Source organism: Rousettus aegyptiacus, unplaced genomic scaffold (assembly GCF_014176215.1).
Source record: "Rousettus aegyptiacus isolate mRouAeg1 unplaced genomic scaffold, mRouAeg1.p scaffold_m13_p_10, whole genome shotgun sequence".
In the NCBI taxonomy this organism is placed as follows: Eukaryota; Metazoa; Chordata; class Mammalia; order Chiroptera; family Pteropodidae; genus Rousettus; species Rousettus aegyptiacus.
In genome coordinates, this window is record NW_023416285.1 from 14,331,148 (window position 1) to 14,352,781 (window position 21,634).

Genomic DNA, 21,634 nt, shown 5'->3' on the forward strand with positions numbered 1-21,634 from the left:
CCTCAGCCTGGCAGAGGCTCTCATTAGAAATGATGCATTTCAGCGGTGCAGCATTTTTTCTTTTAAGGAGCCAAGGTGCTGAGGGAAGCATTGTACCCTTTAAAGATCTGTTTGTGTTGTGAACATCAAAGGGTAAGGAGGACCCCTTTCTGAAATTTGAATGTAAGGTTTTACTTCTCCACGTCTTGTCGGTGTTTTAATGAATACCTAGAACATTACGGAATTCATGAAGGAAGCAAAAGCCCAAGTGAGGGAGCTGGGCCCAGAGGGAGCAGACCCTGGGGTAAGTAGCAGAGGTGAGCACCCACCCTGGGCCCAGTGGTCAGCATGAGGGCAGCTTAACCCACCTCAGGTCAGGGCCTGGAGCCCCACCTTGGTCTCCCTGGACTCTGGGCTCTGATCCAACACAGAGAGACGTTAGGACCCAGAGATGGAATCCAGCCAGAGGAGGACCCGCCACCTCAGTCAGCCTTGGCCTAGACCTCGAGGCTGAAGTCCTGGGTGGGGATCTCACAGGCATGGGCAGTAAGAGATGGCCAAGGTGGAGAAAATGAGGTGAGGCTGAGTGAAGGCACCCAGAGAGGAAAGTTTCAGCTGAGCATGAGAGCTGGACTCTCTGGGAGGATGGATGGCTAAGCTGGCGATGCCCCCCTCCCCCTGCCCCCCGGCCCCCATCTCCTAAGTCGGGTGTCGTGAGTACTGCCATGGCCCGCACTCTACCACACGATGTGTCTCCTGACGTCATTTTATTTACTATTCCCGCTGCTAACTGCCTCACTCTCTTCTGACTTCTCAGTTCAAATCCCTGAAGAGGGAATTTGATGGCCCAGCTCACCTTTTTTGCACAGGACACTGGCCAGCCCACCGATTGGCTGTGCTGGGGTCAGCTGATCATGGCTGGCCCAGTCAGCTGCTCTGAGGATGGAAGACGGGACAGAAAGGGGCCAGAAAGTTTAATGACCAACCAGGAGGAGAGGGTTGTGGAAGTTTTAGCCCTACCCCCATTCTTTATGTGGACTATTAATTTTTCTCAATTTTATTTTAGATGTAACTTCCACTCCTTCCTAATCAGATTGTCCCACTAATTCTCTCCATTGCTGAAACTCCGAAGCCTCCATCGGTTTTACAAATTAAGACACGGCCACCTAGGAACTGGCCACTCAACTGAGCTGTGGGTAGAACCTTCCCTGGTAAAAGGATGTGAATAGGAGGCCAATGATGTGTTTGACAGGGTTAGTGCCTCAAGCTTTACATGAAAAAAAAAAATTTTAAGGGTTACACCTGGGCTTTTGCTTCTGGAAAATACAGAAAGCACAAAGAAAGAAAATAAAAGCCGCAGGAAATCCCAGCACTCAGAGATAATCACTCCTTACATTTAGGTCCTTTCCGTGTGTGTGTGTGTGTGTGTGTGTGTGTGTGTGTGTGTGTGCACGCGCCCGCATTCGTGTCTACATTTAGAGGGAAATATTTCTTCTCTACAATAAGAATGTTGTTCTACATACGCTGCTTTTTACGACCTGCTTTTCTTGTGTTATCACTGAACATTTTTATGTGCTGTTAAATATGCTGCTCCGGCCTCCTGCTAGTGCCAGGCCAGCCTTCAGAGAAGGGGCTCCCCCCCCCCCCCCCCCCCCCGCCGAGCTGCCTTTTCAGCCCTCTGCTCCCCGGGACACTTAGTTGTGAAAGGCATCGATTTACAGGTAAATCTAAAATCGCCTTGCTTCCCGATACAAAATTTCAGCTACTCCCGAGGGACAGCTGTCCTGTGGGGCCTGGGCTCTCTACCATGGCAGGAGCTTCCCCAGCAACCCCCAGACTCTCAGGAGAAATCACCAGTCAGCTCCCCACAGCTTCCACATTCCCCACAGGCTACTTGCAAAGCCAACTCAGGACACCATAAACTCAAATCAGCAAAACATCAGAGCTGGAATATCCTTTGGGAGACTGCGTAGCCCCTCTGAGTTAGAAATGAGGCACCAGACCAAGAGCGGGGGAGCTACAGGCCACGCGGGGCCAGGGAGTGGGTGGCGAGGTGAGGATTCAAGCTCTTGTCCCTTAGCCAAGCCCAATCCCTCCTGGCCGTCATCTCTCCTGCTCATCCATCCTGCAGAGTGAAGTCTCCATGGCATTCCTGAGCCCCAGCCCAAGGATCAACCCTGGGAGATATGGCTGCCCCCACAGGCTCCTGGATCCAATCCCATTTCATATCCCTGGGTGTGGTGTGGTTATAACAGCTGCCTCTCTGGCTCTCTGCAGTGGACCTGCCTTGGGCAAGTAAACATTGCAGCAGCAACAGGCCTTCCTGTCCCTAGGGCCTAGCTGGTGAAGTGTCTGGGCTCTAGAGGAGCAAAACAGACAGCAACTTTGTAGACTGTCACTAAGCCACAGAGACCTCCTCCCGGCCTCCAGGCTCTCTGAGTCACGGAGAAGATTGCAAGTGTTTGGAGCAGCCCTAGGAGTGTGGGACACCCCTGCCCTTCCAGCCGCACTGTCATTCAGAGATGCCCTTAGGGCCTGACCGCCAGGAGTCTCTGGTTACCAGGGGAACCTGAAGAAGGCTTTGCTTCTGTGTGATTAGAGGAGTCACAACCCAGAGTGTGCCTTGGGAATGGTTCTTCCAGCTGAACGCCGGCTCACTCAGTGAGAAACGGGAGATGATCCAGCACCCCATCTGCAGTTCTTGGGCGTCTAGGGCTAGGTGGGGCCCTTGCATGTAAGCAGCACAAATGGAATTCTGAGGCCTTATTCCCCCTCTTCACTGAGCCTGAGCCCCGGCCTCAGGGATCCCCCAGGCCCAGGCCTGAGGCGGAGCTGGGGCTGACTGCTCTTCTTACTCTGGCAGCTGCAAGGTGTTTCCTTCCCGCCCCCAGCTCTGATTTAGAGCCCAGGCCACTTGTATTGGTTGTCTAGCTGGGCGAACCGTTTGGTGGGATGTGAGCCTTCTCCAAGTGCAGGCCTCCTAGTTCTTTTTCTGCATCAGAAAGCAACTCGCTTCTCCGGCAGATTTTTTATGTGTGTGTGTGGCACACAGGACCAAAAATTCCTGGTGGCCACCATGTGTGCTGAGAACTGACCCAGTTTTCTTATCTTCTTAGAGTCAAGAGAACAAGACAGTGACTGACCCTGGGAGAAATGACAGGGAGAAAACTCTCCAGTTTAACGCAAGATAATAGATCATCCCTGACATCCCTGATGATTGGCAGCTAAGTCCTATGCCCCCGAACCCTTTACTCAAGCATCCCCTCTGTCAGGAAGCCTTGGCTAACTCTCACACCCCACTTCCAGGCTAGGAAACCAGAATTCTTATTCTCCAATCTTTATGGGCTTCTAAAGGCTGTTCTGATATCCACTCCACTCTGCCAGAGACAGTATCTATTTTCAGCACTACAAGCCGACGAATGTAGAGTGCTTTTCTACCGCGGCTGTGGGGAAAGGAGAGTGAGGCCTCTGAAAGAGGGGGTACGCCCCTCTTGACATGCCTGGTGCATCCAGTCTAGATAAGGGCACAGTTCTGAGGCTGGCTGCCAAGCAGGGGGAGTTGGAAGGGCGGGGAGAGACCGCGGAAGGGGAGAGAAGGGGTAAAGGAGGAGAGCAGAGAAGGGGTGCACTGGATAACCAAGCCGCAAACTCACCATTCTGCTGCGTGCAGCGGCAGACAGGGCCAGAGGGGGAGCCAGGCTCTGTGGAGGTCAGCCCTGCCCGGCTCTGCCTCTGCGTGAAGGCCAGTGGTGCCGATTCTCCAGGCAGGACCAGCGACATAATTTGTTCAAAAATTATTAAGAACTTCAAGACAGAGACTATAGCAGATTGCAGCAGGTGTGGAGCCTCGGGCAAACCCTGAGGTTGCATGGCTGTGGGGCCTCCCCGGTTCTATGGCCGAGACTGGTGTTTTGACACTGGGCTGACGGAGATGCAGTTTATTGAGATTAAAAATGAATTGGGGGGAGGGAGGGACATGATGGGATTAAACCAAGGGATGGAAGTTACATCGATAACAGCTAGTTATTGAGCACTTGCTCTGTGCCAGGCTCTCTTCTAACTAAGTGCCTTATGTATGTTATCCATTCGATCTTGTGACAACTCTAGGTAGTGGGTACCACCATCCTCCTCCTCCTCATCATCATCACCATCACCCAGAAGACGAAGCTCAGGAACTGAACAGGTAAGTCACATAACCATTGTAACCTTCAGTTAACTGACAGGTTGAGTAATTGGCTCAAAGGTATAAAGCTCCTCAGGAGGAGGATGCCGGTCCAGGGCCCCTGGCCTCAGCCATTTGACGATACTGGCTGTCTGCAGCCACGGAGCCCGTCTCAGCGAAGGGGAGCTCCCTACGAGGAACCATCTTCCTGCAGTAAAGAATGCTCTAACAGACATATCCAGAGAGATGTGGGCTAGAGACATTTGAAAATAAAGAAGAAGGCTCTTCGCAGAAGGAAACATAGCATGGCTGGGGACTTGGGTTAAATAGCAGCAATCCTAACAATAAGAGTTAACACTCCATAGTGGTGATGAGTCAGGCACTATGCTAAACACTTTACGAGCGTCTTTAGAGCCCAGGATATTAGTACCTGGTCCCCATTACACAGAGAAGACGAGAAGCCCAAGGTCACAGAGCTTGGAGCTGGCACTCACGCAATCAGAGATGGGATTTGAACTCAGATCCAAAGCCCTTGCTTTCAGCGGCCATACAATATCAGGTGACTTTTAAGGTCCCTCCCACCCCAAGACAGTATAATTCTAAACCTCCATGGGGAGACAATACCGTACCCACCCATGCAATTTCGTTTTAGCCTGTCTTAATAATTTTTACCAAGAGCTTGGAAACTGCCGGGGCCCCCGGAATCCATTCCCATCTTGAATCAGTCCCCTGGAATGTTGGCCCAAACCCGGGCCAGAATGTTCTGATTCTCTCTCCCTTGCATTTTACAATCAGGATTTCATCTAAGTGCCTGTGAAAGGCCTATGCTTCAGATTTCACCTGTATTTAAATGGACGGCTTCGTGAGTGTTGGCATGGTGTCCAGAAAGCTTGCTAACTCTCACTTTCTCTGAGCCAGGAAGTCCAGGGCAGCCCCTGTATTCAGACTAAACTCCACGATGGCCCCTTGAAGTCACAAGGCTAAAGCCACAGGTTGAAGCGGTTTTGGTTTAGGATTAAACTGGAGCCTTCTCCACTTTTCTCTCTCTACATCCAAACCAGCCCCCAAGGATTTGTGATCATCTGGCCCCAGAACTACAGGCACCAGCAGATTCTTAAGGATCTGACCCTAAAAAACACATTCTGGGACACCCATCTCTGGCTCCCTTCTAGATACTCAGCTCTTCCAGAGATTTATCAGGTCACCTGTATTAGGTCCCTGCAGTTGCTATAACAAAGTATGACTAACTAGGTGGCTTAAAACAATAGAAATTTATTCTCTCTCAGTCCTGGAGGCCAGGAACCCAAGACCAAGTCATCCATAGGGTCATGCTCTCTCAGCTCTGGTGCAGGATCTGTTTCAAGCCTTTCTGGTAGCTTCTAGTTGCCAGAAATCCTTGGTGTTTTTCGGCTTGTAGGCACATCACTTCGGTCTCAGTCTGGTGGTCTCATGGGGTTTATCCTGTCTGTGTCTGTCTATCTGTCTGTCCCTTCTCTTTTTATATGGACACCAGTCACAGTGGATTAGGGTTCACCCCTAATCCTCGTCTTAACTTAATTACATCTGCAAAGCCCTTATTTAGGTCACACATACAGGCGCCGGAGTTAGCATTTCAACATATCTCCCTGGGGGACAGAATTCACCCTCAACATCACCCGTACCTCAGTCAGTGTGCATAATGCCAGGGACAATTACGTGCCATTTCCTGTGCATGGGCTTAGTTAATCATGTGATCTTCACCCGGACCTTATGAAGCAGGGTCTAACAACATTCCCAGTTTACAGATGAGAAAACAGAGGGTCAGAGAGAGTAAGCAGCTTGCGGAAAGTCGCACGCGGCTCCCAGGAGCAGATCTAAGCAGCACCGTACTCGGCAGGCAGTGAGCAGGGGAAAAGGAAGTCTGAGCCCTCCTGTCAAGAGCTGCCCTACCCACCTTGGAGAGCGACTGGGAGGATCAGTGCCATGACTTCTGCTGGCCCCTCGGGAGCCCCATATACATGCATTTATTGCCCACCCACCTGGCCCTTGCTTCCTTCAAGTCTTTGCTCAGATGCCACCGTATTAGAGAGAGCTTCCCCGATCACAGTATTTAAACTAGTACCATCCGTGCTACCTTCCCCTTGATCTCTTTACCAGGATTTCTGACTACTTGGCATGTTGTTTTGGTTAGGGTCTATCCCACCTGCTTTAGATGGCATGTAAACTCCGAGGGAGCAAGGCCTTTGTTTCTTCTGTTCGCTGCCGCAGCCCTAGTGCCTACCACAGTGCCTGGCACATAGCAGGCACTCAGTAATACTTGTCAACTGAATAAATGCATAGCTTAATGTAAAGTGGCAGTTTACATTAAGCTAATTGGAGTGGAGGAAGAATGGTTTCTTACTAGAACCTAAGTTCCATGAAAGCAGGAAATCGTGGCCATTTGATTTATTGTTATATCCCCAGTGCCTGGCACAAAACAAGGTAATCAATCAATCAATATCTGTTAAATTAATAAATGAGGAAAAAGGCTGCTGGATGGACAGAAACCACACTATCCCCTGCTCTGCGAAGCAAGAAGCCCAGGGAGACTGTGCTTGAACCTGAGTTGGACCTGCAAGGATTTTGGAAGGTGGGGAAAAGAAGAGGGGTCTTCTAGCTCAGAGAGGCGGAGAGCGTGGGTGGTGTGAGCAGGTGGTGTCGTGACGAGCAAGGCCTGCTTGCAAAGTCAGGAGACCTGCCCGATTTGAACAAGGCTGGTGTGGAAACTGGAGAGGCACATCGTTTGCATCTGATCACCCATTACTTAAACGGCAGGGGAAGTGAAACCATATTTTCTTCCCAGCTACGTGCATCAGGGACTTCCCTAATGAACAATTTAAACTGCGGAATAATGAGAGCTGTTGAGTTTATCTTGTCTGCCTCCGCCCCCTCGGTATTACCGATGATCTCAGGCTGCACCAAGGCCAGGGCATGTCTTGAAATACTTTCTTTTCAGGCAATTAAAGCACATCCAATTTTATAAGTCTGAATGTGTCAGAGGATTCTGGTACCTCCAACGTTGGGCCTGGAGGCCAATATTTCCTCATCAAACCTAATGTAATGGGGCTCGTAAGAGGAGCCGACATGTGGGTGATAAAGTAGACGTGTTTTCTCCTGGCTTCTGGTGGCTGACCTGCTTCAGCCTGACTCTCTAGGGGTGCAGAATTTCAGGGGTGGGGGATACTCCCTCCCCTCCAGCTTCCTTTAATGAAGGTCAGCACCTCTCATTTCATTTCTTTGGCTGAAGCCGCCTTAAATTTAAACCGCCCCAGGAGAAGCAACATACTGGGTTTAAACTAATCCTAACTGTGCAAATGACTAAGCTGAGAACTTTGGTCCCTTGAGGGCAGATTTTAAAGAGCAATGAGAGGAGAGCTGGAGTGGAGGAAGAGCAGATTTTGTATGGGCCAGTTTGTCCACTTACTACCCATAGGACTTTGAATGAGCGAATTAACCTCTCATTTGTAATAACGGGAGAGCCCAGCTTCTGCCAGACAGAGCTGCCTGCAGGGCCCCTGCTGTGCCGATCCCCACCCCCATCTCTGCGCCATTCCTCAGGGACCTTTTCCTCTGGAAAGTTCCTTTTTCCCTTTTTCTACCTGGCTCTTTCTCATCTTTCTGCTTTCCTGAATGTCTTCCCGGAGTTGAATGGCCAACTCTCTGTGTTCATATAATAAAGTCAACTATTTGCCACTCCCAGTGCTGCGCGCGCGCACACACACACACACACACACACACACACACACACTCACACCAGTTGGGGAGAACCTAGAAGGCAGGGGCTATTTTTTGTTCTCCTTTGGGCCACCATTAAAGAATCAGCAATAATTGAGAATTACTTCTGCTAAGGAAAGAAATCTCCAAAACGCGGAAATAAAGTGAGAAAATGTCTGCGCGCCCTGTGTCATGCTGCAGCATTCAAGCTCACAAAAGCCTTATTCAATACTCTAAGAAAACTTACCTGTGTTTGACTTTGCTGTTTACTGTTGAATAGAGCCCGGATGCTGAAGGTTACATGTTAACTTGCAGATTTTGCCCCATAAAGATGACGGGGATTTCTTCCTGGTAAGAAAGATAACCTATGACTTTATTGATATGCAAAACATTAACCAGTTTTGTACCTAATGTAGAAAACTTATTCTAACATTCTTTTTCTTTTTTTATCTCTTGCCTAGAAATACCTCAACGATGCCACAAATCAGCTTTATCATCTTACTTTTTCCCTCATTACTTAATGAGTTGAATAAGCCTTTGATTTCTGTTCATTCCATATTTTATAAGAGCCATGTTTTTTAACTTTTCGGAAGTTACATCTTTACATCGTACAGGAATTTTAAGAGGCCTAATAAGAACAGCCCCCAATTGCCGTGTTTTCTTAAGAGCTAAGTGTTATGCTAAATTTAAACTTCATCGCAAACTTTTAAAGGAGATCTTCATTTCATCAATGAAGCATCTAAGGCTCAGAGAGTCTTGGTAGCTTGATGAAGCCAGGGACACACACCATGAACCAGAAACTTCACCTACCCTCTCGTTTAATCTTCATGACAACCCTATGATTTATGACATATGTATCATAATTCCCGTTTTATTAAAAAATTAAGGCTTAGTTTCTTGCCAAAGACACTGTCGTTCGTACACGGCTAAGTCGGGATTAGGAACCCAGCACTGACCCACCACTCGACACTTTTTTTCAGTGACCAAGTGACTTAGCTTATGGGAAAGTCCATGATGCCTAGCACATTACAGAAAATGAGCTTCTGTTGGGAAGTTTGGTGGGAAAGAGGTGTGGTTGGGAGTGATGTATAGTCCCATGAAACAGTATCCGTGGTCACCTTCTTCCGTAATAATAGATCCCACAATTTTTTGCTGGACCCTGACCATCCCAAATAAAGATTCCATTTCCCAGTCTGCTTTGCAGCTACATTAGTCATGCGATTCAATGGGAAGTAAGCAATATTGTCACATGGCTCTTTTAGGAACCTTTTTTAGAAGATGGTTCATGAGGACCATTTTCTCTATGCCTTTCTCCTACCTATCACTAACATGGGTGTGATGTCTGGAGCTCCAGCTATGACCTTGTGCCCTGGGGATGACCTTGGCCTTGGGAGACTTAGAGGATTAACTAGGAGGAGCCTTGGACCCTGGGGGTTTGGCCAAGCACCGCACAGACCCTGAACTTCTGACTTCCTGGCTTTCACGTGAAGGAGAAATAAACAGCTGTCTTACGCAAAGCACTGTTCTTTCGAGCCTCTATTGTTTGCAACAGCCAAGAAGAAAAAAAAAAAAGGGTAATAAATGGAGCCACTTTAAAATGATGCCGGAGCTGCCATGCCTCGTATGTCTGATGCCTCAAATCTTTGGAATGTTCTAACAGGGCAAAATAACCTTTGGATTGGGCCTACAGTAACAAGAAAGCAGATGTTAGGACCACTGGACCGAACATTAAAAACAGTGTTTAGAATTAGCGTCACTATTAGGTCATCTGCACCGACAGCAAGGCCTTCCTTCTATTGACTTAATTGTGTCCCTTCCCTTTCTCATGACTCCCCACTGCCTTTGTCTGCTAATTAAAGCTCTGTTTGGGCTTCTGCCTGCATCAGTGTGTCCTGAATAGCTATTCTTCGATCTCAAATAAATGCTCATTGCCTCTCACTTTGACAGGCCTTTTGTTTTCAGGTCAGCACAACGGAAAGTAGTCCCAACTGATACAGAACAAAGAAAGTGGTCAGGGAGGCTAAGAGGCAAGCTCGGCCTTCCTCACAGAAGTGCCCAGCGGTGGCCATGGTAATCAGATCCACGCAGAAAGGCCCTGGAGAGCCCGGGCCGGAGCTGTCAGGGAGACAGATGCCAGACGGGCCTGCCGGCCACGGCTCGCCCAGGCTTGCGTCACTGCACCCCCTGCCAGGCCTGCCCTGCCCTCCGATTTTATGGCGCTATTAGGAGCCATCTGCAAAGACATTATGGCTCCACATTTCTCTCTCCTCTTCTCAGTGGAGAGAAATGGTGCGTCACCAAAACTGTAACGAGGAAATTAGGCGCTGGGTTCTCTTCTCAGTGAGCGTTCTGCACCCCGTCAGCAGTGCGAGAACAAAACGTGTTCATCTCTTCGCCAGAGACCAACAGGGCAGGGTGCAGAGCCTCGGAGGTTGCCAGAAATTTAAAATTCAGCTTTGCCTCCTCCTAGGTCTCTGGAGAAGGAGAAGGATTCATTCCCCTGCCAACGCGGAGCAGGCTCGGGGGACGTGCGAGCAGGCATTGCTTGGCGGAGGGCTTTGGGACGCCTCGAATGAAGCCACCACTACGGGGCGGGGCGGGGGGATTGTTGCTGTCTGCCAGAGGGCGTCGGCCTCAGTCGCCAGGGGCCCACTTCTCGGATGCTGTCCTGGCTTGGTCACATGATTTGCTATGTGATCTTGGACCTGGTGTTCCCTACCTATAAAAAGGAAATTCTGACAGTTCCTGTGTCCAGCGAGATGTTCTAAGTTTTTAGATGCCAGGCACACAGTAAGCGCTCAAGAAAAGTTGCTTGTTACTGTTATGAGGTAATAATAATACTACTACAAGGTACCACTCAGGGCTCCTCCCCCACGTGCTAGACGCCGTAGGACTCACTCTACATATTTTTATCCTCGCGGCTCTGTGAGAACTGTTACTATCAACTCACCCCTGTTTTATTGATAAGGAAACCGAGGCACACTGGGGGTTCAAATCCTGGCTACTGCTCCACTGTCCGTGCCTAAAAAAAAAAAGGAGGGAGGAGGGGATTCTGACTCCTCGGCCGGCCTCCTGCCCACCTCGGGCTTAGGAAACGCGGCTGCTGCCTCCTTCTCCCGCAGCTCCCCTCCGCCGGCCTCCGCTTCTCGGCCTTTGCGGGACGCCAGCTTCTCCATCACACAGCCCTCGCTTCTGCTGTCGCCCTGGCTCCCTTGGTAAGGTCTTGTTGATTCCACGGTTCCCTTGTTTTCTCTTTCTCTGCAGACTCCACGGAGGCGGGCAGACCACCTCCTCCACGTGATGTCTGGCGCACAGCGGGCAGACGATGGATATGGAAAGGGTCATCAGTCTGAGGAGGATTCGGATGTGGCATGTCTCTACTGACCCCCGTGCCACCAGGCCCTTCCGCCTCAGGGGCCCTGCTGCACGCCTGGTCCCATTTGAAGCACCTCACGGGCATCATCTCATTTAACCTCACGACCAGCTACCGGGGTGTATCTGAACCTGCTCGGGCTACCACGGCAAAGTACCATGAACCTGGTGGCTCAGATAACAGAAGTTTATTTTCTCACCATTCCGGAGGTTAGAAGTCCAAGATCAAGGCGTGGACAGGATTGATTTCTTCTGAGGCCTCTCTCCTTGGATGGTAGATGGCCTTCTTATCCCTGTGTCTTCAGATGGTCTTCCCTCTGTGCGTGTGCCCTGATCTCTTCTTCTAAGGACACCTGTCATTTTGGATCAGGACCCTCTCCCAATCACCTCGTTTTACCTGAATTACCTCTTTAGAAACCCCATCTCCGAATGCAGTCACATTCTGATACACTAGTGGTTATAACTTATTTCAAGTTATAAATTTCGGGGGACACGATTCAGCCCATAACAGGGTGGGAGATGTTATTTCACTTTTCGGTTGAGAAAACCGAGGCGCAGAAAGAATGGGGAGCCCATGCAGAGCCACAGCTAGCCGAGGTCAGACCTGCGGCCGGCGGAGCCTGACCCTGCAGCCGGCGGAGCCTGACCCTGCAGCCTGAACATGAGACCACCGCCCGTACCCCACCCCAGCTCTCAGAGGCTAGTCTCAGCTTCCCCCTGCAACTGAGGAGGTCAGGACGCAGAAGAAAACTCTTGCCCAAGGCCACTTAACTGACAGGTGGCAGAGCTAAAACTCCCACCCAGGCGTCTTGGCTCTGAGCCCAACTCCTCTTCACCCCTTCCTACCTCTGCCCCCCTAATTCAGCTCCTTCCCAAGGAATAAGGGGTAGTAATTGGTCCCTAGAAGGTAAAGAAGAGTTTGGAAATAAAAAGCCATTTTGACTTTGGCATTACGGTAAGGGAGATTAATGAAAATATGGTTTCCTCTAGCACCTCTGACACATGACTTTTACAAAAGGCAGGAGTCGTGATGCAGAACTGCCCCAGGCAAAGCCGGGAAGCAGGTAGGGGAGTTCGGCCTCCCTAAGATTGCTTCCTGCAGCCCCTTCCCTCGCAGTAACTAGTCGCCATGATAATAATAGCACTTTCCAAAGGATTACTGTGTGAGAGCGTGGTCCTAAGTGTTTTATGCACTAATTAATTTAATCCTCTCAACAACTCTGTGGGGTAGTGAGTGGCAGGCATTATTATCATCCCTAGTTTATATATAAGGAAGTCGAGGCACAGCCCTTCCCCAGGGTCCCATAGAGAGTAACTGGGGGAGACTGGATCTAAACCCAGGCAGCTGGCTCCCAGCCTTAGCTCTGATCCACCCCTTCACGCTGTGGGCTGGATGGCCGACAGGAAGATAATGCGTTAACTTTGCCCAGCTACTTCTTCACTCATTTGCTGCTCATCATTCGCTGAGAACTTATTGCACCTACTGTGCTTGCTCTGGCCCAGGCCAGCACTGGGGTCCGCCCTCCAGTCCTGGAGGGCAGGGACCTCATGAGGGTGTGTGCAAGATGTTCTGGGGCAAATAGGGAATTCATAGTCTAAGGAAGTCAAGGAAGGCTGGATACGGGCAGTGACACTGAGGCTTGAAGGGTAGGTGGCAGTGTGCCAGGCAGAGAAAGGGATAGAGCCCTACACCGGTATGTATGGAGATGGAGGTGGGCTGGGTAGGAGGAGGGCCCAGGGGTGGAGCCATGCTAAGGAGAGGGTTTCATCCTAGAAACCATGGCATGTTACAGTTCCTGTGGGACTTAAAGCAACATGGTCTTCAAGCACTATAGTAGCTTCCCAAGTCCACACTGTGGCCTCCCAGCCCTGGCCCTGACCTTCTAGCCTCATCTCCTACCTCCGGGTCTCTCCCCATCTGCCTCCAGCTCTGCTTGCCTCCCTGCTCTTCCCTAAGCAGGCCGACCCTACGACCTAGATGCTGGACTTGCCACCTCCTCTATTTGGAGCTGTCTTCCCCTCTCGTGCAGTTGTGTTTAGTCAGCTAATTACATTCAGTAGAGTTTTCGCATGGCTCTCAATAAACACTTGTTAAATGAATGGATAAACTCTACTTTATTATATTCCAATTCATTGAAGGTAAGTACATATATAAACGGCCCTCAGCTATTCAATTGTGCTGAACAGTGAACGAGGACACACTCTCCCCCTTCAGACGCCCCTGATTGCCCCTTTCTCTCTGGGCCGTTCCACCTCCAGAACGGGTCTGGGCTGCAATCAAAGGGAGGCTGCTTAGCGGGTGAGCTGTGCTCCTCAGCCCGCAGCTGCATCTGACAGCCCTGCTGTCACTGACTCATCTCAGCAGCGGAAAAAGACGCTGCGCGATTGCCGGGATTGAGAAGCTGGTGGGAAAGTAAAAAACCCAAGCTGAACTGATAGACAAAACACCTTCCAGCACCTTCGGCGTGTTCCTAATGCTGGGAAAGCCGAGAGGGAAGTCCCTCCCCCTTCTCCCTACACCTCCCTTGGCCCCTGGGGTGGGGGCGGGGAGGGGACAGGGAGAGGCAGCAGCTGCTGTCAGACAGTGGCCTTAGGACAAAATGAAACCATTAGCCTAACAAATGGTGATCCTAACAAATTTGGGGTGGTCAAAATAGCAATAAAGACTTTGATGGAAAAGACAAAAAAAAAAATTCTATTTCTTTCCCTGGAAGCAGAGTGTCAAAAAAAAAGTTGTTCTGATATTTGTGAATTCATTCATGCCACACTCAGCACTGGCCCCTTGTCTCCTCATCTGTTTCAGAGCGGCAAGGATAAAAAACAACTGTGGGTCCCCAAACCTTGCCCCCTAACCCGGTGCCCAAGTTTATTTCTCGTGTTACCATTATTCTTTCCTTCTGAGTGACAACGTTAGCTGGGGAAAGAAGAGTGACAACAACTCTGAGACAGCTACTCTCTTCTCCCCTATGAGGCAAAAAGAAAACATGGTTCAAAATTTTAAATGTGAGCCAAAAACTGGTTTCAAAATAGTTATTTAGAGATAGCAGTGGTGAGGAACTCGAAAGCAGATGTCTTCACACCTCAGGAGAGAGATTTTTCTCTTAGGAAAAACTCAGGTGGCGATGCTGAGGATGAAATTTGGATGCCAAGCTTCCTGGGGCTCTGTGCACGTGGTGGTTGGTTTTACTCTCCCAAAATGTGCAATTTGCAAGGAGCCCCTTGGGGTGAGGTGATTGTCTGGCAGCCTTTTCAGGCTCTACTGACAGTGGGCTCGGGAGGTTTACTCCTTGAAGATTGCAAGGCAAAGTGATTTCCCAATATTTGCAAATTGGCAAGCTGTGAAGTAAATTTTGAAAAGGCAGATGGGGTTTGGAGAGCCCAGGGAAGCGATGGCTTGAAGTCTTCATTTAGAGGTGCGTGCCGAGGCAGTTCTCCGTCTGAACACTAGATGACGCCAGCAGCCTTCCCGGGCTGAGCTGCCTGCAACAGCGCGGTGGGATCTAAGAGCTGGCTTTCCCAGCGCGAGGTCCCCAAAGAAGCGAATGTGAATACAAACCCGAAAGGGCGTCCTGCCGCCTCGGGAACACGCAGGGTGGATGTGCAAGGTGATCAGTGATGTGTCTAGTTCTGGATAATAGCACGTGGGCCGGTCAAAAGGTTAAGAACCACCGCTCTGCCTTGTTTTCCAATTGCTTCTTACGAGAAAGGATTTCCTCCTCATTGAGACACTTTTTTCTGCCTTTATCTCCTCACAGGACAGCCTACCCCGCCTCCCCCCACCCCTGTTACTGGAGAGCTTCCCTAAAAGATGTTACTCCTCTGTGTGGCAGAAGCTGCTTGCTGTCTACTAATATTTGTTTTCTCCTTCTTCACCCCTTGACATGGGGCTACCAGGCGTCACACAGCACATGGCAGTTACAACCCACAGGACGGGAAGAGGCACGAAGAGGCTCTTTGGGAAGCTCAAATTGGGGAGCTAGCCCACCTCTAGTTTTTTGGGTCATACCTGTAGTCTGAAGTCAGACATTATCCCCCAAACTTGGGCAATGTCTCCATGTACAAAGGGACATAAAAAATTACCTGTACGAGACTTCAAGGTCAGATAATAGTCATTTCATGTTAGAATTCTTAGTACATTTGTTTTTTCTATCCTCATTCTCCACTCCTTGGGCACCTGCCCTATGTGATTTATAGCATCCTTGAATTCACATTACCCATGGAGGGGGGAATGTATTTTTGAACATGTATATAATACATTACATGCATGTATATGAACATATGTGTGTATGTATGTGTATATGCATTTGAATAGGAATATACTTACAACACACACACACACACACACACACACACACACACACACACACACACACCTCTGATCCAACATTAACACTGTGAATTAGAAATCCAAAATCCACGCACAGTAGACATAGAACTTGAGGTTTTACATTGGTTGGGGGCAGAACATGCTCTCCATCCCAGGCATCTTGACTCATGGCCAGTTCTTCCACCAGAGCATGCATATATTTTTAATTCGCATAAATGATTTAGCAGTCAGGATTTAGCAAGGAAATCAGAAACCACTCAAGGCCTTTCAAACAGGGAATTTAATATAGGGAACTGGTTAGACACGTGTTGGGAGAACTGAGAAGATAAACATGACTAGGGCTGGAGGGACGACAGGAAGAGTGACATTACCAGAGTTTAGAGCTCGGGCTTATGAGCGAGGCTCCAAAGTGGGGACTGCCAGGTGGGATGTGAAACGACCGGGGGAGGAACCTTCCGGAAAGAACCGAAGCCACAGAAAAGGCATAGGGACTGCGGGAGTACCACAGAAATAGAGAGGGGAAAACACCCTGGCCCTCCGTCTCCCGCCCCCCATGTCTCCTACCAGAGCTTCCTATTGCCTCAAGCAACCCGGAACCTGGAAGCAAGGGAGCCTGGGAATTGTAGTTCCCTGTGGTACAGAGAGGAGCAGGGGAAGGGCCAAGGTAGAAGGAGAACAAAGGGGCAGTTCATGGGCAGAAAGGTAGTAGTAGTGCGCTAAAGACACTGTGTGTGTGTGTGTGTGTGTGTGTGTGTGTGTGTGTGTGTGTGTGTGTGTGTGTGTTTAGGGTAGTCTTGAGGGGAAGCATGCAGACCGCCTGCGTCAAATCTCAGCTCCTCCATTTATGAGCTATATAACGAGGCAAGTTACTTGTGCCTCTGTTTCTTCCTCTGTACATTGGGGATAATAACGATGTTCATAACACCTCGTGAAATTTGTGAGGACTTACATGAGTCAATCGACGTCAAGTACTCAGATGGCGCCTGGCACAGAGAAAGCATTCGGTCTCATCTGCCAAGTTTTTCAAAAAGGTGTCCATGTTATACGTGTGCGTGCATCTAGGCCGTGACGTCTCACTGCTGTACACGTTCCTACAGTGCGGGCCCACCAGATTTTATCCAGGGAAGCATGAGGTAGCTCCGATCCTCTGCCCACGCTCGTTGGAATGCCTGGAGTGGAAGATGTGTGTTGGAATCAGGCAAGGCCATGTTTCAGTGACAAAATCAGAGGGCTTCATGTAACCGCTGAGCGAGATTGTTAGTAAAACCCACGATGGCACCTTTAGGGTCAACTTGAAAGCAGGGTTACTTTGAAGCATTTGCACTCGGTCATATTCACTTGGCTGAATGTTAACCTTTCATAAACGAAAATAGCTCGGCTGCGTTCCTCTGTCACAGTGCAAGTTCCATAAGAGTAGGGTCCATGTCTCACTTCGCTGATTGAACCCCTCTTCCAACCCCTACAGCTGCCCCGAGGTTTGGGCATTGCTCTCAGCTGAGGAAAATGAGGGTCAGAGAAATTTTAAAAACTTTCAGTGGCTGAGCCAGGATTGAACCCAAGCCTGGGCTCAGTCGATTCGGTTGTGGCCAGTGGAGCGGGAAGGGAATTCGCTTGTGGCTGGGAGTGTGGGTTGATTCCATGGGCCTGACACCTGGGTTAATAATGGCCAGAATCGGTTGCAGACAGCCAAAAGGCCACAGGCAGAGCCAGAGATGGGGTCAGAGCCTAGAGCTATGAGGAACACTCCAGTCTGGGACCGCCCACGGGAATGCTGGGAATTCTTGCCTGAGGGCAGAGCCGGTGGGTGGGGGAGGCAGGCCAGAGGACTGAGGTCTGGGTAGGAGGAGGAAGAGCCTGCAGCTTTGTATGATTTCCTTCAGTGATGACCCTAATGCCCCACTAGGGTTAGTATAAATTGTTGCATTTTGTAATTGAAAGCGCTGAGACCTCTTCATCCAGGAGATTTGAATGAATTCGTGGCTGGGCCAGTTTGGAGTGTGGTTCATTTGGACAATTGCTCTGCACTTCCAGGGGCGGATGCTGATCATTTATCTCTGCCTTGTTGTCTCAGCAGGTCTAGAGTCAATGCTAACAAGAGCAGATTCATTTTCCTAAATCACCATTTCTATCATGTTGCTTCTTGCTTAAACCCCTGCAATGACCCCCTCCCACATTACCTTCAGGGAAAAGGCCAAACACCACACCTGGAATGGCCTCAGTGTCCTCCACAGTCAGCCCTCGGCCTACCTTTCCAGCCTGATCCTCCTTCGCCTCCTATATATAGTTTAAGTGTGTTTGTTCATTCATTCAATATTTACGGAGTATCTCCTGTATGCTGGGTGCTCAAAGGTTATGATGATTAAGACGTGAGCTGTGCTACCGTTTGAATGTGTGTTTCCTCCTACCCTCAGATTCATATGTTGAAATTCTAATGCTCAATGTGATGTTATTAGAAAGTGGGGTCTTTGGGAGGAGCTTACATCATGGGGCGGATCCCTCATGAATGGGACTATCGATCACTCTATAAAAGAGACGGGACGGTGCTCCTTACCCCTTCCGCACACAATGAGAGGACGGCAGTCTACAGTCCAGGAGAGCGCTCCCACCAGAACCCGACCAGGTCGGCACCCTGATTTTGAACTTCCAGCCTCCAGAAGTGTGAGAAATAAATTTCTATTCTCTTGCGCGCACTCACTCGCTCGCGCGCGCTCTCTCTCTCTCTCTTTTTCTCTCTCTCTCCCTCCGCCTCTCTCTCTTTCTTCTACCTCCTCTCTTGCCTTCACTCCTCTCTGAGCCTTGCCTTTGTTCTGCAGATTCTCCCTGCAACCTACCCTCTCTGTGAGCTCCTGTTTGCAGGTGTCTTCAGTAGGACCAGCCCCACCTCAGCCTGAGTCTCCTCAATTGTCAAGCACAAAGTCACCCCCTGACATTCCCTCTCTGGCATTCTTTGTTCAAATTCTCTAGAGAATCTGCTTGTCTCTCAGGTGCTCATATGGTCAGGAGTGCGGCCTCCTCCAGGTCTCTAGGTGATGCAGTGGAGAAGAAGGGAAGCGGGGTGGGGCAGGTGAGGCCATGGTCTCCATGACAACTCTTTGGACAAATCTTTGATGCAGGCACGCCTCAGAGATGTTGAGGGTTCCGTTCCAGTCCACTTCAATAAAGTGAATATTGCGGTAAAGCAAGTCACATGAATTTTTTGGTTTCCCAATGCTTATAAAAATTCTGTTTACACTATACTCTGGTCTATTAGTATGCAATAGAATTATATCCACAAAAGCAATGCCCATGCCTTGATTAAAAATACTTTATTGCTAAAAATGCTAACCATCACCTGAGCCATTGGAAAGTTATAATCTTTTTCCTGGTGGAGGGTCTTGCCTCAATGCTGATGGCTGCCGACTGATCAGGGTGGTGGCTGCTGAAAGTGGGGGTGGCCGTGGCAACTTCTTAAAATAAGACAACAGTGGAGTTTGCCACATCAATTGACTCTTTTTTTTTCACAATTACTCTGTAGCACATGATGCTGTTTGATAGCATTTTCCCCATAGAACTTCTTTTAAAATTGGATTTGATCTTCTTAAACGCTGCTGCTGCTTTATCAACTGAGTTTATGTAATATTCTAAGTCCTTTGTTTCATTTCAACAATCTTCATGGTATCTTCACCAGGAGTTGATTTCATCTCAAGAAACCACTTCCTTTGCTCATCCATAAGAAGCGGCTCATCATTCATTCAAGTTTTATCGTGAGATGGCAGCAAATTCAGCCGCATCTTCAGTCCCCGCCTCTAATTCCAGGTCTCTTGCTACTTCCACCTCACCTGCAGTTACTCCGACCGCTGCGGTCTTGAACCCCTCAGAGTCATCCATAAGGGCTGGAATTCTCTTCTTCCGAACTCCTCCGTTAGATGTCGCTATTTCGACCTCTTCCCATGAATCACAGATGTTCTTAATGGCATCGAGAAAGTGACATCAAAGATCACTGATCACAGATCACCATAATAAATATAATAATGATGAAAAATTTGGAAATGCTGTGAGAATCACCGAACTGCGACGCTGGGACACGAAGTGAGCAAATACTTGTGGACAAACGGCGCCGATAGATTTGCTCGATGCGGGGTTGCCACACACGTTGGGTTTGTCAAACGCACGGTATTGGCGAAGCACGGTAGAGCAAAGCGCAATAAAATGTGGTCCGCCTGCATTCTACGGAGGAAGGAACGGGGGCCCGACACGCACCGCTTGTCCCCATGTACCCTCGGGAGACACTTGTCCTGTGCTATCGGCCGTTATCACCCATTCCGCCGACTGGATGAGCCCTGGAAGGTCTTGGAGGGCAGGAATCGTGTACTAGAGTTCTGTGCACTCTCCCTTTCTCCCTGTTCCCAAACCGTGGCCCTCAGCCAGGCCTAGCTCGGAGCCAATGTTTCACGAACACTCATGGGCTTGAGGACGTGGGCCAGGATTTCAGATCGGTCGAGTTCGCTCTGGTTCACGATCGTCGCCTGCCATTGCTTCGCACCAGCCATCTCACAGGCACGAAGCGAAGGGCAGGTGCAGCTGGAAGCTCTGGTTCCGCATAATGTGAATTTATGTGACAGCTTTTTAAAAAAACGTGGTAAAATATATGTAACGAAATTTACCATTTCGACCATTTTCAGCGTGCAATTCAGTGGCATTCGGTATATTCGTATTGTTGTGCAACCATCATCACCATCCATGTTTAGAAATTCCTCATATTCCCCGACCGAACTCATTAAACAATAACCCCCGTTTCCACCTCTCCCCAGCCTCTGACCCCCACTCTTCTACTTTTTGTTTTTATAAATTTGACTACTCTAGTTACCTCATGTAAGAGAAATCGCGCCACATTTGTCCTTTTGTGTCTGGTGTATTTCACTTAGCTTGATGTCTTCAAGGTTTATTCTTACAGCCTCGGTGAAAATGTCCTTCCTTTTTAGGGCTGAATAATATTCTATTGTATGTAGATCCCACATTTGGCTTATCCACTCATCTACCGATAGACACTTGGGTTGCTTCCCCCAAGAGCTCTTTTTAAGAAAAAAAAAAAATTTAGCGCTCACCATATGCTAGGCCTTGTACTGAAATCCCTAGTGTGCGTTATTTAATTAATCTTCCAACAGATTTAAGAGTCAAGTATACTTCCTCTTTCAGGATGAAAAAACTGAGGCTTGGAAAAATTAAGAGACTTTCCCCTCAGTCAGTCAACAAGTAAGTAGCGAGGTCAGTCCCCTCCGAGGGCTGTGTGATGCCGGAGCCTCTGAGCTTCCTCTCCCCCCCCACCCCCCACCCCCCACCCCCGCTCCCCCATTAGGTAGCACCACAGCTGTGCAATCAGCAAAACCCTGAATGGGGAAACTCGACAGAACAAATGACCCAGTGTTTTCAACAAATAACACGAAAGGGAAAAAAAGAAAAAAAGAAGAAGAAGGGAACCTAGAGATGAAGAGAAATTTAATAGATCAACCAAATAAATGATTGGACTTGTTTGCATCCTTATTTCAAAAAAAAAAAAAAAAAGCAGTTGTTCAAAAGTAAACAATTGGGGAAATTTGAGCAATATCTGTATATTGCTGATGATATTAAGGTATTATTATATTTTTGGTGTACGAATGGTGTGATGATTGCGTCCTAAAAAGAGAGTGAGAGTCTTAGAGGTATGAGTTGAAATAGAGATGAAATGTATGATACTGGTGTCTAGAATTTGCTTCAAAATAAGATTGGCTTTGCGTCAATAATTGTTGGAACCTAGAAATTAAACAAGAATTAAGAGACATATCAACCACATGCAATGTATTGGCCCTTGCTTTGATCTTGATTCAAATAGTCTAGCGTGAGAGACGATCCAGGAGGCAATAGGGAAATCTAAACTCTGAATTTTTTCATGATGTTAAGGAACTATTGTTAATAACCTTAAGTGTGCTGATGCCATAGTGGTTATGTTCAAGAAAAAAGGCATCCCTGGTTTTCAGAGATACATACTGAAACATTTATAGAGGAAATGGTATGATATCTGGGACTTGTTTCAAAGTAGTCCAAGA

General features: G+C 48.8%; 1 long non-coding RNA gene across 1 annotated transcript; it reads left to right on the forward strand.

Annotated features, from left to right (window-relative positions):
• The first annotated feature begins 3,535 nt into the window (after positions 1 to 3,535).
• Positions 3,536 to 9,385, forward strand: LOC107515724. Its single transcript, XR_001598075.2, has 3 exons — positions 3,536 to 4,162; positions 8,154 to 8,224; positions 8,335 to 9,385. It is a non-coding gene; the product is annotated as an uncharacterized LOC107515724 (long non-coding RNA).
• The last annotated feature ends 12,249 nt before the right edge of the window (positions 9,386 to 21,634 follow it).